The sequence below is a fragment of the Piliocolobus tephrosceles genome, chromosome 5 (assembly GCF_002776525.5).
Source record: "Piliocolobus tephrosceles isolate RC106 chromosome 5, ASM277652v3, whole genome shotgun sequence".
Taxonomy (NCBI): Eukaryota; Metazoa; Chordata; class Mammalia; order Primates; family Cercopithecidae; genus Piliocolobus; species Piliocolobus tephrosceles.
The window spans coordinates 119170463-119187600 of NC_045438.1; the positions used below are offsets into that span (position 1 = coordinate 119170463).

Consider the following 17138-nt stretch of genomic DNA (forward strand, 5'->3'; position numbering starts at 1 on the left):
TAAAATTAAAATTTCCATGTAGGACCTCACATCATGGTTTTGTCCTATTCTGTGATTACCTGAAATAATAACTAATAACAGAGATAAGGAGGTATTCCATATGCATAGTACCTACAGAAAGTAAGTCCTTGTGATTTGAATGGTTTAGCCATTTTACTTTGTCCCCATGATTATCTAATGCATTTTGCATTCAGTTAGGAAACAACAAATGTCCATATTGGAGAAATGAGAATTAAACAAAATTAAATTATCTTAATATTTATGTAATAGTAATGTGTTAAAGAGTAGCTAGATATGGAAACCAATAGAATAATAGATAAAGAAGGTATGTTAAAATGTATGCATTACTTATCTTTCCACAATGTGATAGAATAAGAATCTCTTAAGTAAATAGAATTGCACTGACACTTTTTAACCTTTAAGAACAATCCAAAAATTCACAAAAATTTTTTACAATACAAACTTGGTAGTTCATGGGTAGTTTCAAAATGAAGACCATTGCTTCATAAAATGTATGTATTAATATCAAATGAGTGAATAATTCATCATTTTGTTCGTGAAACAGGTGATTAAATTTGCTTAGAGAAATATAAATGATTGCATATCTTTGCATCTTGTCTTTGCACAAGCCTAATAAAATGTATATTTTACATATATTGTCAAGAGAAAGGTGAATTGAATTTCATTAAATTCTCAACATTTTATTAATAGAATAAATAATAGATTATTGCTTGTGTCATATTTCAAAGTTGATTTCAAACTGCACTCTCCTGAATTTAACAGTCTGTACTGATACCTTCTTACCTGTAGTTTAATCATCACGCTAGGAAAATTGGCCTAAGCTAGCAGCCATCAAAGGTTTGCTAGAGAATCAATCAGAGGACATGTTCACCAGCAAAACCTGGGAAACCTGCCCAAGAGCAACAGCAGGATATAGGAGGCTATAAAATTATCTCTACAGTAAACATAGGCAAAAACTTGCTTCAGTAAAACACACATTTTAGGCTGACCTAGATGTGGGGTCATATGATGTCATCAAGATTCATACCTGTGAAAGCCAAGCTGGGTAAAATTGGTGAAAGTAGCAGGGAAGTCTCCTCAACCTCCATAGACTGGCTAGAATTTTGTCCCATACAAACATCTATCAGTCATAAAACTTGCTTCTAATGATGTAAACATCCTGTAATTTACCATCTATTAACTTATATTTCCAATATTACAGTGAGAAATCACATTTTCTTTTTTTCTTGAGGTTTTTTACATTTTCATTTTTATTTTTAAGTTCTGGGGTACATGTGCAAGATGTGCAGGTTTGTTACATAGGTAAACATGTGCCATGGTGGTTTGCTGCACTGATCAACCCATCACTTATGCTTTAAGCCCAGCATGCATTAGCATTTTCCTGATGCTCTCTCTCCCCCTACCCCCCAACAAGCCCCAGTGTGTGTTGTTCCTCTCCCTGTGTCCATGTGTTCTCATTGTCTAGCTCCCACTTAGAAGTGAGGACATGGGGTGTTTGGTTTTCCATTCCTTTGTTATTTTGCTTAGGATAATACCTTCCAGCTCCATCCATGTCCCTGCAAAAAAACATGATCTTGTTCCTTTTTATGGGTGCGTGGTATTCCGTGGTATATATGTACCACATATTCTTTATCATTGATAGGCATTTGGGTTGACTCCATGTCTTTGCTATTGTGAATAGTGCTGCAATGAACACATGCACACAAGTATCTTTGTAATAGAATGGCTTATATTTCTTTGGGTGTATACACAGTAATGGGATTGCTGGATCAAATGGTATTTCTGCCTCTAGGTCTCTGAGGAATCACCACACCATCTTCTACAATGGTTGAATTAATTTATATTCAAAGTTTTCAATGCATTGGCAGATGAAGCATGGTAACCTAGGAATGAATATCAATATATTAAAGTATTTCATCTAATAGAAGATGCCATTAATTTTAAAACACACAATTATTCTGTAAATCAACTTGAAAGAAATAGAATACTGTAGAGGTGAACTACATGTTAAATAAATTAGCCTAAGAGAAATGTTAGCTGATTGCATGAGTCTTCATCCTCCTTTGTCTCCCTTTATCTGGATGACTCTAAAAATTTAGCTGAAGTTTGATTATTTAAACTTTTTCAAAAAAATTCATTGCTTCTAAAAATGGAACACACTAAGTAAATTAATCTGTCTCCTGCTTCTGAGGTTAGACGTAATGAGCACCAACTCTCTGCCCTCTCATTAATTTGCTTTTAAAAACCATACATAAGGAATTTATGCAAAATGTATATGTTTATAACTTAGATAAGGTGCAGCTATGGAAAACTATATACCTGCACATACGTTTACAGTATATTTACTACCATGGAGTCTAAAATTGTTAAAAGCAATCTCAACTGGTGCCTTGATATGTAGTATTTTTAGTTTTTATCCATTGTTTCTCTGCAGTTATATTATTTACCATTTAAATATTTAAATATTTAATAAATGTAATGAACAATTTTACCACTTAAATAACAAACATTGAATCACCAAATGTATAAGAAGAAATTGTTAATGTATATTACACCCTCAGGAGAGGAGTCATTTCACCAGCCAGCAACATGCTGTAGATGGTAAGACCTAAAAATCAGCAACAATAATAATAATAATGTCTATTGAGTTTTTGTTAAGTTCCATGCACTTGCAATGTACTAAAAGTTTGATCTTCACAACAAACATATGATACAGAAGAAGAAATAGAAGCTCAGAAGAGGTAAGCAACTTTCTCACCATCATACAGTTAGTCAATGATAGAGTTCTGCCAGTCTAGCTTCATGCTTATGTACCCTAAGACAGTGCTTCTCAAACTTCAGTGTCTTTAAGAATCTTCTGAAGAACTTAGTAAAGCACACTTGCCTGGGCCCCCTTCTCTGATATTCTGATTCAGGAGGTCTGACCTGGAGGTCACTGTAAGCTCCCAACTGATACTGATGCTCCCAGCACATGTGGCAAATATTGATTAACAAGTTATCCACACGTTTCATAGCTTTCCTCATTGGGCAGTAATCCAGAGGCTAAGACACTCATCTGAGATTTAAGATATCCAGATATTTAGCCTGTTGATGTTGTCAGATAAACAAATGTTGGTAAATTTACTCTCTAGTTTCACTGCATTCCATAAAAGCTTAGAGAAACTGTCTTTCCACTCTAAACCTACGTTCTTCCACAAGACCAATTTAGGAAAGTCAAGCACATGAGGTAATTAGTCTCACATTCATTGGCCAGCAGTATCACTCAGGTTTATGAGCATCCTCAACCTGCTTCTTGAACGCTGGTCTGGCCTAGAGCAACAAGGGTTAGAAAATAGTGCAGACCCTGCAGGGTGATTCTAATGAACAACCTCTTCATGCAAATTACATAAAGACAAAATTTTAATCTTGGTCATCTTAGAATTCAAAAAGTCATTTGAACAAAACAATACAAGTCAATAGCTATCGTAAGCATTCATCTATTGGAAGCATTTTAGCTAACACGCATATGGTGCTTATTGACAGGCAATTTTCTAGTACCTTCTTACATTGACTCATTCAATTCTTCCAATAATCCTGCGAGGTAGATAATACCACCATCTCCATTTTACAGATAATGACACTGACATTCAGAAAACTCAAGCACCTTATCCAAAGTTATAAGCACTAGAGTCCATATTCCAGTGGAAGTGGGCCAGCTCCAGGTATTCTGCTCTTAGCCACTTTTCTTCCTTAGGACAAAAAGGGTCCAAACTCCTTGGTTGCCAGAAGAGCAAATGAATGTTCCTAGTTAGTACTAAAACGATTGAAGAATAAATAAAAAACATAGCCTTACATGAGCTCATTTAAAAGTAAGGTTTCTCTTTTTTTGTTTAAAAATAAGATTTTAGAAACCTTATTACTGGGGAGTTAAGATGAGTACAAAGGAGACATTAGACAATATTATAAGAATGCATGTATTCAAGTACCAAGGTACAAAATTATGAAATAGCAACAAGATTATAAATTAAGTTTATCACTAAAACTGAGTGACATTTCAAAGAAAATATGAGAATATAGAATAAGCTGTTTTATAAGCAATGCATGGGATGTGTGGGGTGAACCTGAAAGAATTACAGTTAGAGTGAAGGGCCAAACACAACTGCCTGCAGAGATTTTCGAAAACAGAAAAAGAAGTCATCACCTAAAGTGATAACCTGATTAAATAAAATCACTTGTTAAAGCTGGAATTCATAGCTTTGGTGCAGCAACCATGAGTACCCATTTGTGACTTTATTCCTGGATGTATCATAAAACAGAAGTATTTTACCAACAGTAATCAGAGGTAATATCCTAGATAGTTTTCTCAAAGTGGTCTGAAGTACAAACTGGATATAATTCGTGTTACAGGGAGGTTACCCTGGATGTAATAAGCATACTCTGAGATGGAGATTAGCATGCAGAATGTTTACTAGGGGGCAATCTACAGATTTATTTTTACAATGTACCTGTCAAGGAGCAAGGTTAAGCACAAGAAGAAACTGGTCTGTGATATAGTCACAACACAAGCCTTAGCTAATCCCATGGGAAGCTATAAAACTAGGAAAGCTCTTCTGAGTTGTCCTGAACTGGAGAAAGGTAGCCTGAAATGTATGTCTACCAGCTCTCGAAGTGGGCTTGCCCAGCAAAGTGATTATGGCAATTTTCAGAAAGGGCAGACAGTAGAGCTGCTTAGGGGCAGGACTCCCAGCTGCTGGGCGAATACGCCCTTCAGAATGATGATGCACGGCATCCACAACAAGCAGTCAGTTGGGATTTAACTAGGTAAGTTCCTGTTCTAAGTATATGTATTCAATAATAGGCAAGTTATGTTTATTAGCAAGTGTGATAATATTCCCTCTGCTGGGAGAACTGAATGTGGTGTTGTATCTCTGTTCCTTAGACATGGGCTGTAACAAGTGTGTCTTTTCTTGCATGAAAAAAATAAAAGCTGACAACCATGTTTTTACACAATGTTAGGCTAATGAATTATTTCACTCATCTTGTAGTTTAGTAAAGTCGTTAACATGAAATGTAGTCCTAGAAAGTTATCATCAGATGGCAGCACACACATATAGCTAAGACTTCTTCCACTAAAAGAGAAAATACTGAAATTCTAAGTTAGGTTGTCATTCTAAAATTATTCTAATGTGTAGCTAAATAACTTACATAAAATCCTATTGAAAAAACAATGTTCACACTTTTTTTGGGTAATGTTTTGCATGTGAATATAGTGGCAGTCCTTTAAATCGATGTAGAGAATGAGAGGATGAAACAGTCTTAGGGAGATTATTTATCCAATACCTAATGATAAAGAGGCTCTATTTTTCACCTTATTTGTAGAACAACTACTGCTGACAAGTACCTGAGAGCATATCTGTACCTCAGTTTCCTAATCTGTAAGTGAAGATAACAATAGTACCTCCATTTTGGAGTTGCTCTGAGGAAAAAGTAAGAAAAAATATTTGCAGAATTAGAAACAGATTCTAGTGTGTTGTGTTACCTATCAATTTTTATTATTCACGATTTTAAATATAGATGCCCAATACTATACTTCTTTCCAATTATAGTTACCATTTATTAATTCAGCACATAGTACAGGATTTGTCATATAATAATTATATGGCATTGATTATCACATTAAACCTTTTGAACAAATGTTTAAATATGAATTATGAGTCAAAAAACTGAGATATCAAGAGATAAAATAACATGCCAGAGGTAAAACTACAAATAAATGATGTGATGGATTTCTATCTTGGTAGATCTACTGAAAACATTTCCTTAAGTCTTTACTACATCAGAAAGAGAGGCTAATCTGAATGTTATCAACTATTGAATTTTTGAATTTAAGGAACTAGGTTTTATTTTTTCTACCATAATATTCAAGAGTAATTTCATTATTTAAATTTTTAGCTTATAAGTTGAGGATATTGCTAGATGTGATTGTAAAAAATAATCTAGACTCATCATGGAAATTTTAATAAGATCATGTGTTTGATATTTACTCTTCCTCTATAGAACTGGAGTAAAGATGCTGCACAAAAGGCCAGAATGATGTCAAAGTAGTGTAAACTAATACAGATCAAAGAACAGGAGTGGAAAATTGCAAGTAGGGATATGCAGTGGGTTCATATATGGCCCATCTTTGGGCTCAAAACACTCCAGGGGTTGTTAATTTCCCGGCAAGAGTAAGTAACACCATGCAGTCTGTATTTGCATTTGTACCCATACTTGACAGTGAAATGTGGCCTAATACACAGGGTTTTTAAAATTATCGTTATTATTTAATTTGAATATTCACATTTACAGGTTCCAAATTCAGGTCACCAAGGATAAGGGAATCAAAGCTCTAAAAATTATAGAATATTTGAGCAATTCAATAATGACTGGACAGGCAGCTAGATGTTTAGATGGTTTCCACTCAATGCAGTTATCTCAGCTACCCACAGTATATTACCACTAGGATTTCTTTAGCTTTAGGAATTGTCCATATGCAATTCTTCTGATCTATTCATAAGAACATTTTTAAGGGATCAAAGATGAGCCCATCTCATGGCAATATGACAACCATGTAAATTAGGTTCACTGCTAGTTTTCAGAAAAGCCATTAGTACTTTATTATTAGATATTAAAAGTATCTACAAGAATATTTCATTATAAAATAATAAAAAGTACTAATGGAACTTCTATATCTACAGATTATTGGTAATTTTTGAGCAATATCATTGACAAATTAATTTTCAGTAGCATAACTGAATAAAACTAAGCTCTTTTAGCTGTTCTCCAAAACTCATATGACAAAACGATTTCACCATACTGTATGCTTTAGCATTTGTAACTCATCAATATTTTTTTTTTATTTTTCAAGTGTACTACTTGTATATAGACACATATATGACCTTATTTCATCACACATCCACCTTAAAAATACACAGCACGTAAAAGTAGCTCTCAAAGGACTTTAGAAAGCAACATTGGGTGCAGGAACTAAGAAGACTGGCTGGTGTTTTTCATCAGTAATAGGTGGTGGTGGCTAAGCTTTCCACTGTGGGCACAGCTCAACACAGCCCTACCAACCTGACTCGGCAGATCACCAGATGGCTACCATTACACTGAAAAGTGTAGGGAAAATATTGATTTGTTTATTTTCTGTGAATTGAGCTAACTTTCCTCACTAGTCTTATTGCTAAATAGTGAAGAAAAAACATTTTGAAAAAAAATAAAATAAATTTGAATTCAGTGTAGCAAATTTGGTCTAATGCAGTACAATACTTTTTAAAATTTTTCTTTGCAAATTAAAGTAAAATACTGTTCTCTTGGATTTTCTCTACCTCTTGTTTACTCTTGAGCACCCTTAGCAATTTTGTGTGCCATTTCTATGGTAACTGAAAACTTATTAACCCAAGCCATATTAAAGGACATGGGCTCTAGCAGTTTGATTTATTTACCAAGGACACATTGTAAAACCATTAACTCAAGTCTTCCCTCAAAGTTTGCTTACTCCTTATTCTCTGAGGAAAGTATACAAGTACTCCCAATTTTCTAGCTGCTCCCATACCTATCTAGATATTTCTAAAGCTCACTACCCCATTGAGGATGGGAACTGCCAGAGATAGAGGATGAACAGGTAGGGCAGGAAATTAAAGTTCTTTTTTTTTTAACTTTCTTTCTCTTCCTTGTCTTCTCTTCACAATCCCTTATGATAGAATGTTAGGCTTTTGAATTACTTAAATTCATATTCTCCTAAAATGGGACAGAAATCTGAATAGCCTTTTGAAGACTTACATTGCCTATCACAGAGAAGCAACACTATAAGCTGAGTTGGCTACTGTTGGTGGTGGTTGTAAAGACAGGAGATGAAAACACCGTCATGTGTTTTCCTTAGCCGCATTAATTTCCTTGGTGTAGGTAGCAGGGTGCTTTTCAGAGACGAAACTCAAATACTGTGTAGAGAAAGGCAAGTCCATCATTAGGCAGACTTCCTGAATTTAGTTTTCACATACCTTGGGACACTCTGAACTGGAAGACATGGCCACTCTACCTAAAAGTACTTGAGATGTGGGAGGAGGTGGAGTGGTGGGTGAAAAACTATTGGACTGAAAAACTGTGGCCCTGGGAAACAGTGTGGGACTGGGTTCAATAAGTTGACAATTTGAATCTTCCCTGGCCCAGAGAAAGGAGGATCATTCCTGAATACCATGCTGGATGAAAAGCTCACACCACAGGTGGTGGATGGTTAAATAGAACAGATGCTTATCTCATGGTCCTTACATAATGAATACAATGGCTTCAGAGTAGCCATGGACCCTGTTACAATTCTTAAGCTTCTCTGATTTGGTTTCACTTATCTCCATTAGCTTGAAAGAGGCAGAGACTGAAAGGTTAGTTGATCTGATTTCAAAGCTTGTTTATCATCTCCTGCTATCAAATCACTGAACCTGGGCACCACATACAAATTTATCAATGAGAAAGAAAGAAGATTGCCAACAGGGATATAATGCAGTTTACCCTCTCTAGATGTTGTCTAGATGATCAGAGAAGCATTTGTAAAATAAAAATGAGAAAAATATTCTTGTAGAGTGTGGCCCAGCCCTGTTTCCCTTTTTCAGAGAGTAAACGTCTGCCGAGGAAATATACAATTGTCATCTTACCCTGTCTCATGATCAAATGTATTTGAAGGTTGGTACAATGAGTCTAAAAATTTTCAGAGTGGGGAATGGACATAAAGATATAGCAGGTAACCTTTATAAAAAGGTAAGCCTGTGTGTTGGCAAATACATGTATTTTTAAGTGACTGTAAGCATGGGTGACCAAAAAAAAAAAAAATGAGAAAAAACTGTAATCATTCTACTGGCTTATTACAAACTTACACTTGACCTACTGAATTCCTCTTATAATTCAGATCCCACTGAAGTGTAATTCCCTTAATATGTGACTTATAGAAGATGCTTAACCTCTAAAAACGATTCTCTTTTTACCAAACTCTAGCCTGGCTCAAAGGAGCCTATTTCTTGAATATACCTGCCAATTTTGGCCTATAAAGACTTGAAAACACACTTCGATCATTTCAAACAGTGTAAGGCTGCATCCGTAGGATGATATTAGCCTTTCTTAAAGTGCATTTCTGAAAAAACTCAAGATCATCAAAAGTTTGTTTCAGCCAACACCTGAAGATTAGGGTCCCTGTGTCACAGTGTCTGTGGGAAAAGTGTAGCCTAATTCCCACAAGTGCCAGTTAGTGCCAGTTAGCAAACCCAGGTGTGTTTTCCATGGACAAACTCCCCACTTTTAAATTTGTTTTCTTTCTCTGGCACTATTGAGCTTCCACTCACCCGCTCCCTATTTCCTCATCCTCCCTTTATAATGCCAGTCACTCTGTATGAATCTAAGTTGACTTGAGTTCACACTGGATTCTTTTCCGTACTGCAATAGTCATTACCGACTCAAGTATTTTCTCAACAATTTAACTAATGTTTGGCTGTGTTTATCATTGACATCCCTTAGTTCCATTTTTCTTCATTTGGTTTCTCAAGAAGCCACAAAATCAATCTCATTTTTAAGTTGCATTTGTAATGTAGGTAAATAATAAAAACAACAGCTTCTGCCTCTTTTCCAATAGCGGAATTCCTATAAAATTTATCATTTATCATTTTTAAAGTATGTAGCATTAGTGATCAGGAACATAAAGTACATTGATATTATTTTGCAACCATCTCACTGTCTACAGAGCTTTTTCATCTTTGTCAACTGAGACTGTGCAAATTAAACAATAACTGTTCATTTTCCCTTTCCTCAGCTCCTGGAGACCACATTTCGCTTTTTGTTTCTATCAATTTGATACTCTAGGTACCTCATATAAGTGTACTCATATAGTGTTTGTCCTTTTGTAAAAGGCTTATTTCCCTCAACATAGTATCTTCAATCCGTGTTCATCCATGTTGTCATGTGTTGGAACGTCATTTATTTTGAAGGATGAATAATATTCCACTGTGTGTATATAGCACGTTTGGTTTATACATTCGGCTGTCAATGAACATTTGGGTTGTTTTCACCTTTGGCTATTGCAAATTATGCTGCTATGAGCATAAGTGTACAAATACAAGCATACCTTGTTTTACTGCACTTCACTTTATTGTGTTGTACAGATACTGCATTTTTTTTTTTTTACAAATTGAAGATTTTGGCAGCTCCGCATCAAATAAGTCTCTAAGGACCATTTCCCAATAGTATGTGCTCCCTTCACATCTCTGTGCCACATTCTCACAATACTATAATTCTCAAAATATTTTCAACTTTTTCATTATTATTATACTTGTTACAGTGACCATTGATCCCTGATGTCACTATTGTAATAGTTTTGGGGTGCCATGGACCACACCCATAAAAGATGGTAAATTTAATTAATATATGTTGTGTGTGTTCTGACTGCTCCAACAATAGGCAGTTGCTATATGTCGTCCTCTCCTTGGACCCCCCTATTTCCACAGAACAATATTAAAATTAGGCCAAGTCATAACCCTCCAATGTTCTCTAAGTATTCAAATGCAAGGAAGAGTTGCAAGTCTCTCACTTTATATCAAAAGGCTAAACTGAGTAAGCTTAGCAAGGAAGGCAGGTTGACAGCTGAGACAGGTCAAAAGTTAAACCTCTTGTGCCGGTTAGCAAGTTGTGAATGCAAATAAAAGTTATTGAAGGAAATTAAAAGTGCTACTCTAATGAACACACGAATAATATAAAAGCAAAACAGCCTTATAGCTGATATGGAAAATGTTTTAGTAGTCTGGACAGATCAAACCAGCCACATTTCCTTAAGCAAAGCCTAATACAGAGCAAGGCCCTAACCCTCTTCGATTTTATGAAGACTGAGAGAGGGGAGGAAGTTGCAGAAGAAAAGTTTGAAGCTAGCAGGAGTTGCTCCAGGAGGTTTAAGGAAAGAAGCCATCTTCGTAAAGCAAAAGTACGAAGTGAAAGAGCAAATGTTGATGGAGAAGCTGCAGCAAGTTATCCAGATCTAACTAAGATAATTAATGCTGGCAGGCCGTGGTGGCTCACACCTATAATCCCAGTACTTTTGGAGGCTGGAGTGGGCAGATTGCTTGAGGCAAGGAGTTCAAGACCAGCCTGGACACCATGGTGAAACCCCATCTCTATTGAAAATACAAAAATTTTCCAGGTATGGTGGTACACACTTGTAATCTCAGCTTCTTGGGAGGCTGAGGCACGAGAACTGCTTGTACTTCAGTGTGTTTTGTGGTGGATGGGTAACAGTTTTTCCTTTTCATATTCAGTGCTTCCTTCAGGAGCTCTTAAAAGGCAGGCCTGGTGGTGATGAATTTCCTCAGCATTTGCTTGTCTGAAGACGATCTTATTTCTCCTTCACCTATGAAGCTTGGTTTGGCCAGATACGAAATTCCGGGTTGGACATTCTTTTATTTAAGAATGTTGAATATTGGCCCCCAATCTCTTCTGGCTTACAGAGTTTCTGCTGAGAGGTCCGCTGTTAGTTTGATGGATTTCCATTTGTAGGTGACCTAGCCTTTCTCTTTGTCTGCCTTAACATTTTTTCTTTCATTTCAACCTTAGAGAATCCGAGAATTAGATGTCTTGGGGTTGATCTCATGGAGTATCTTAATGGACTTCTCTGGATTTCCTGAATTTGAATGTTAGCCTGTCTTGCTAGGTTGAAGTCCTCCCGGATGACATCCTGAAGTATGTTTTCCAACTTGGTTCTGCTCTCCCGTCTCCTTCAGTTACCCCAATCGGTCATAGGTTTGTTTGTTTGTTTGTTCATTTGTTTTTCACATAATCGCATATTTCTCAGAGGTTTTGTTCATGTCTTTTCATTCTTTTTTCTCTATTCTTTTCTGCTTGTCTTATTTCAGAAAGATAGTCTTCAAGCTCTGAGATTCTTTCCTCCACCTGGCCTATTTGGCTGTTGATACTTGTGATTGCACTGTGAAGTTTTCTTGTTGTGTTTTTCAGCTCCATCAGGTCATTTATATTCCTCTCTAAACTGGCTATTTTGGTTATCGTCTCCTGTAATGTTTTATCATGATTATTAGCTTCTTTCCATTGGGTTAGAACATGCTCCTTTACCTCAGTGAAGTTCATTACTACCAACCTTCTGAAGCCTACTCCTGTCAATTCAGCCATCTCAGTCTCAGCCTAGTTTTGTGCCCTTGATGAAGAGGTGTTGTGATCATTTGGAGGAGAAGAGGCGCTCTGGCTTTTTGAATTTTCAGCATTTTTATATTGATTCTTTCTCATCTTTGTGGTCTTATCTGTCTTTGATCTTTAAGGTTGCTGACCTTTGAATGGGGTTTTTGTGGGGTCTTTTTTGTTGATGCCGCTATTGTTGTTGATTACTATTTGTTTGTTTTTCTTTTGGCAGTCAGACCCCTCTTCTGTAGGGCTGCTGTGGTTGGCTGGGGGTCCACTCCAGACTTTAATCACCTGGGTACCCCCTGCACTTGGAGGTATTACCAGTGAAGCTGCAAAACAGTAGAGATGGCAGCCTGCTCCTTCCTCTTAGAGCTCCATCTCAGAAGGGCACTGACCTGATGCCGCCCCCAAATGCTATTACAGGAAGTGCCTGGAGATCCCTATTGGGAGGTCTCACTCAGTCAGGAGGAATGGGATCAGGCACCCGCGTAAAGAAGCAGTCTGGCTGCCTGTTGGTGGAGTAGGTATGCTGCACTGAGGGGAAAGCCCCCTCCTCCAGACCACCTGAACTCTCCAGATCCAGCAGTCAGGAAAGCGTAAGTCACTGAACTGCAAAGATGATGGCCACCCCTCCCCTGAGGGACTCCACCCAGAAAGACCAGAGTTCTGTCCATGAAACCTTGGCTAAAGTCACCAAACTCTTGAAGGGAGGCCCTGCGCATTGAGGAGGGATGGATTGGGGTCTCACTTAAAGAAGCAGTCTGGGCCAGGCGCTGTGATGTAGTTGTCCAAGGAGATTAATACTATTTTCACGCCTGCTAACACAATATCAATTCTGCAACCCATGGATCAAGGAGTAATTTTAATTTTCAAGTCTTATTATTTAAGAAATACATTTTGTAAAGCTATAGCTGCCATAGACAGTGATTTCTTTGATCGATCTGGGTACAAATTATATCCCTTATAAGAAAGAGATTCAAGTTGCTTCAAAAATTAAAATAATTTGTGAGAACGTGTATTAGCGTGTTCTCACATTGCTAATAAAAACATGCCTGAAACTGGGCAACTTATAAAGGAAAGAGGTTTAAATGGCTCAAAGTTCCACATGGCCAGGGACACCTCACAATCATGGTGGAAGGCAAAGGAGGAGCAAAGTCACCTCTTGCATGGCAGCAGGCAAAAAGAGCCTGTGCAAGGGAACTTCCCTTTATGAAACCATCAGATCTTGTGAGACTTATTCACTGTCATGAGAACAACACAGGAAAGAACCATCCCCATGATTCAGTTACCTCCCACTGGGTCCCTGGCATGACATATGGGAATTATGGGAGCTATAATTCAAGATGAGATTTGGATGGGGACACAGCCAACCCGTATCAGAATCCAAATGTGATTAATGTGGTACATAGTTCACATATCTCAGAAATGTGAGACAAACTAATACTTCCCACTCCCCTCCTTATGACTACAGCCTTTCAATCATGGAGTGTTTCAGCAGCACAGGAATCTCATGGCATATACCAGGATCACTGTCAGGGGGAAGAAACAGACTACAACCCTCTCATCTCCAGCTTCTACCCCTTCTCTGTGGCAGTGTTATTTTCAATGTATTATTATAGATTGAACCACATGGTAGATTACACTGCAAAACTTTAAAGACATTGAAAATTAATCAATTAAATATAATTATTTAATCATAAAACATAAAATGTTTATGCATGTAAACATTATAAAATTATTAAAAATTATAAAACATGTTTTTTATTAGGGAGACCGCTATTGGATATATAACAACGGTAATTAGACATTATCCTTAGACTAATGAAAAGATTTGTTTAATGAAAACTCAGTAATTGGTTGCCCTAGTCATAATCTTTTATGTCCTACTGACTTTTTTTGTTTTGTTTTGTTTTGTTTGTTTGTTTGTTTGTTTGAGACAGAGTCTCGCTCCATCACCCAGGCTGGAGTGTAGTGGCAAGATCTTGGCTCACTGCAAGCTCTGCCTCCCAGGTTCACGCCATTCTCCTGCCTCAGCCTCCTGAGTAGCTGGGACTACAGGTGCCCACTACCACACCCAGCTACTTTTTTGTATTTTTAGTAGAGACGGAGTTTCACCATGTCAGCAGGATGGTCTCGATCTCCTGACCTCATGATCCACCCACCTGGGATTACAGGTGTGAGCCACTGCACCCGGCTGTCCTACTGAAAGTTTTGAGCTCTGTAAAAATAAAAAGTCAAACAGGAAAATAAGACTCCTGTCTATTGCAAGACAATTATGTAGGCATATAGAAAGTTATTTTTCAATTTTTAAGGACCTCTTGTAAGGCAAATATGGTGGTAACAAATGTTCTTAACATTTGCTTGCCTGAAAAGGATCTTATTTCTCCTTTGCTTAAGAAGCTTAGTTTGTCTGGATGTGAAATTCTTGCTCGGAACTTCTTTTTTTAAGAATGCTGACTAGGCATCCAATCTCCTCTGGCTGGTAGGGTTTCTGCTGAAGGTTATGCTGTTAGTATAAAGTCTCTGTGTAGGTGACCTGCACCTTCTTTTTAGCTGCCTTTATAGCAACATGGATGGAGCTGGAGGCCATTATCCTAAGCAAACTAATGCAGGAACAGAAAAACAAATACTGCAGGCTCTCACTTAGAAGTGGGATCTAAACATTGAGTACTCATGGAACAAAGAAGGGAACAACAAACACTGGGGCCTACTTCAGGGTGGAGGGTGGGAAGAGGGTGAGGAATGAAAAACCACCTATTGGGCATTATGCTTATTACCTGGGTGATAAAATAATCTGTACAGCAAAACCCCATGACATGCAATTTGCCTATATAACAAACCTGCACATGCACTCCTGAACCTAAAATAAAAGCTTAAAAAAAGACAGAACCAAGGAAGAAATGATGCTTTAAAAAGACTAATGAGCTATCAATGACAATCTAAAATAAATCCTAAGGTGCTAATTTAAAAAAAAAAGAAAATTTTAAGAATGCAAAAGTTTTTTAGAACTTTACATTAATAGTTTTAAATGGGATATTAATTATTTCATAAAAAGTAAGTATTCATATTTACTAAAGTATTTGTTTTGTTCCTAAAATAATTGATTAAATTTGTTTATATTAATATATATTATTGGTCATTTCAGCACCCAGAATTCTGTACATAGGATAATGAAAGGTATATTTTACATATACTGCCAACAGAAAAGTGAAACCAAGACAAATTGAACAAAATTTTCTGTCTTCTACTAGAATGAATAGTAGATTCTATTCATATCTGTAATTCACTTCAGTGCCAGGAGCATCCTGATTTCAGAGAACTTAAAACTTGGAAAAAACAAAGTGTGTCTGAAATAAGCCTGTATTAGTCCATTTTCATGTTGCTGATAAAGACATACCCATGACTGGGAAGAAAAAGAGGTTTAATTGGACTTACAGTTCCACATGGCTGGGGAGGCCTCAGAATCACGGTGGGAGGCGAAAGGCGCATCTTATGTGTCAGCAGCAAGAGAAAATGAGGAAGAAGCAAAAGTGGAAACCCTTGATAAACCCATCAGATCCTGTAAGACTTATTTACTATTGTGAGAATAGCACAGGAAAGAACAGCCCCCATGATTCAACTATCTCCCTGTGGGTCCCCCTGACAACAGGTAGGAATTCTGGGAAATACAATTCAAGTTGAGATTTGGTGAAGACACAGCCAAACCATATCACTCCACCCATGGCCCCTCCAAATCTCATGTCCTCACATTTCAAAACCAACCATGCCTTCCCAATAGTCCCCCAAAGTCTTTTTTTTTTTCTTCTTTTTTTGGAGACAGAGTCTTGCTCTGTTGCCCAGGCTGGAGTGCAGTGCCATGATCTTGGCTCACTGCAACTCTGCCTCCTGTGTTCAAGCAATTCTCCTGCCTCGGCCTCTCGAGAAGCTGGGACTACAGGAGCATGCTGCCACACCCGGTTTTTTTTTTTTTTTGTATTTTAGCAGAGATGGGGTTTCACCCTGTTCCCCAGGCTGGTCTTGAACTCCTGAGCTCAGGAAATCCACTCGCCTAGGCCTCCCAAAGTACTGGGATTACAAGCGTGAGCCACTGCACCCAGCCCACAGTCTTAACTCAGTTTAGCATTAACCCAAAAGTCCACAGTCCAAAGTCTCAACTGAGACAAGGCAAGTCCCTTCTGCCTAAGAGCCTGTAAAATGAAAAGCAAGCTAGTTCTTTCCTAGATACAATGGGGGTCCAGGTATTGGCTAAATACAGCCATTCCACATGGAAGGAATTGACCAAAACAAAGGGGTTACAGGGCCCATGCAAGTCTGAAATCCAGCAGGGCAGTCAAACTTTAAAGCTCCAAAATGATCTCCTTTTACTCCAGGTCTCACATCTAGGTTACTCTGATGCAAGAGGTGGGTTCCCATGGTCTTGGGCAGCTCTGCCCTGTGGTTTTGCAGGGTACAGCCACCCACCTGGCTGCTTTCACAGGCTGTCATTGAGTGTCTGTGACTTTTCTAAGCACATGGTTCATGCTGTTGGTGGATCTACCATTCTGGGGTCTGGAGGATGGTAGCCCTCTTCTTACAGTTCCACTAGGCAGCACACCACTGGGAACGTTGTGTGGGGGATCCGACCCCACATTTCCCTTCTGCACTGTGCTAGCAGAGGTTCTTCATGAGGGCCCTGCCCCTGCAGCAAACTTTCGTCTAGTCATCCAGGCATTTTCATACATCTTCTGAAATCTTGGGGGAGGGTCCCAAACCTCAATTCTTGATTTCTGTGCACCCACAGTCTCAACACCATATGGAAGCTGCCAAGGCTTGGGGCTTCCACCCTCTGAAGCCACAGCCTGAACTGTATGTTGGCCCCTTTCAGCCAAACCTGGAGCAGCTGGGACACAGGGCGCCAAGTCCCTAAGCTGCACACATCATGGGGACCCTGGGCCTGG

General features: G+C 38.0%; 1 long non-coding RNA gene across 3 annotated transcripts in view; it reads right to left on the reverse strand.

Moving 5' to 3' along the window:
* Positions 1-1751: 1751 nt before the first annotated feature.
* LOC111543129 overlaps positions 1752-17138 on the reverse strand; it is a 60296-nt gene continuing 44909 nt past the window's right edge. For 2 of the 3 annotated variants that reach the window (XR_002731761.1, XR_002731758.1), the window contains exon 4: positions 1752-1904. This is a non-coding gene — a long non-coding RNA (uncharacterized LOC111543129). Of the gene's footprint in view, positions 1905-14363; positions 14420-17138 lie in introns of all 3 variants that reach the window. The other variant, XR_002731762.1, reaches the window with a different exon arrangement.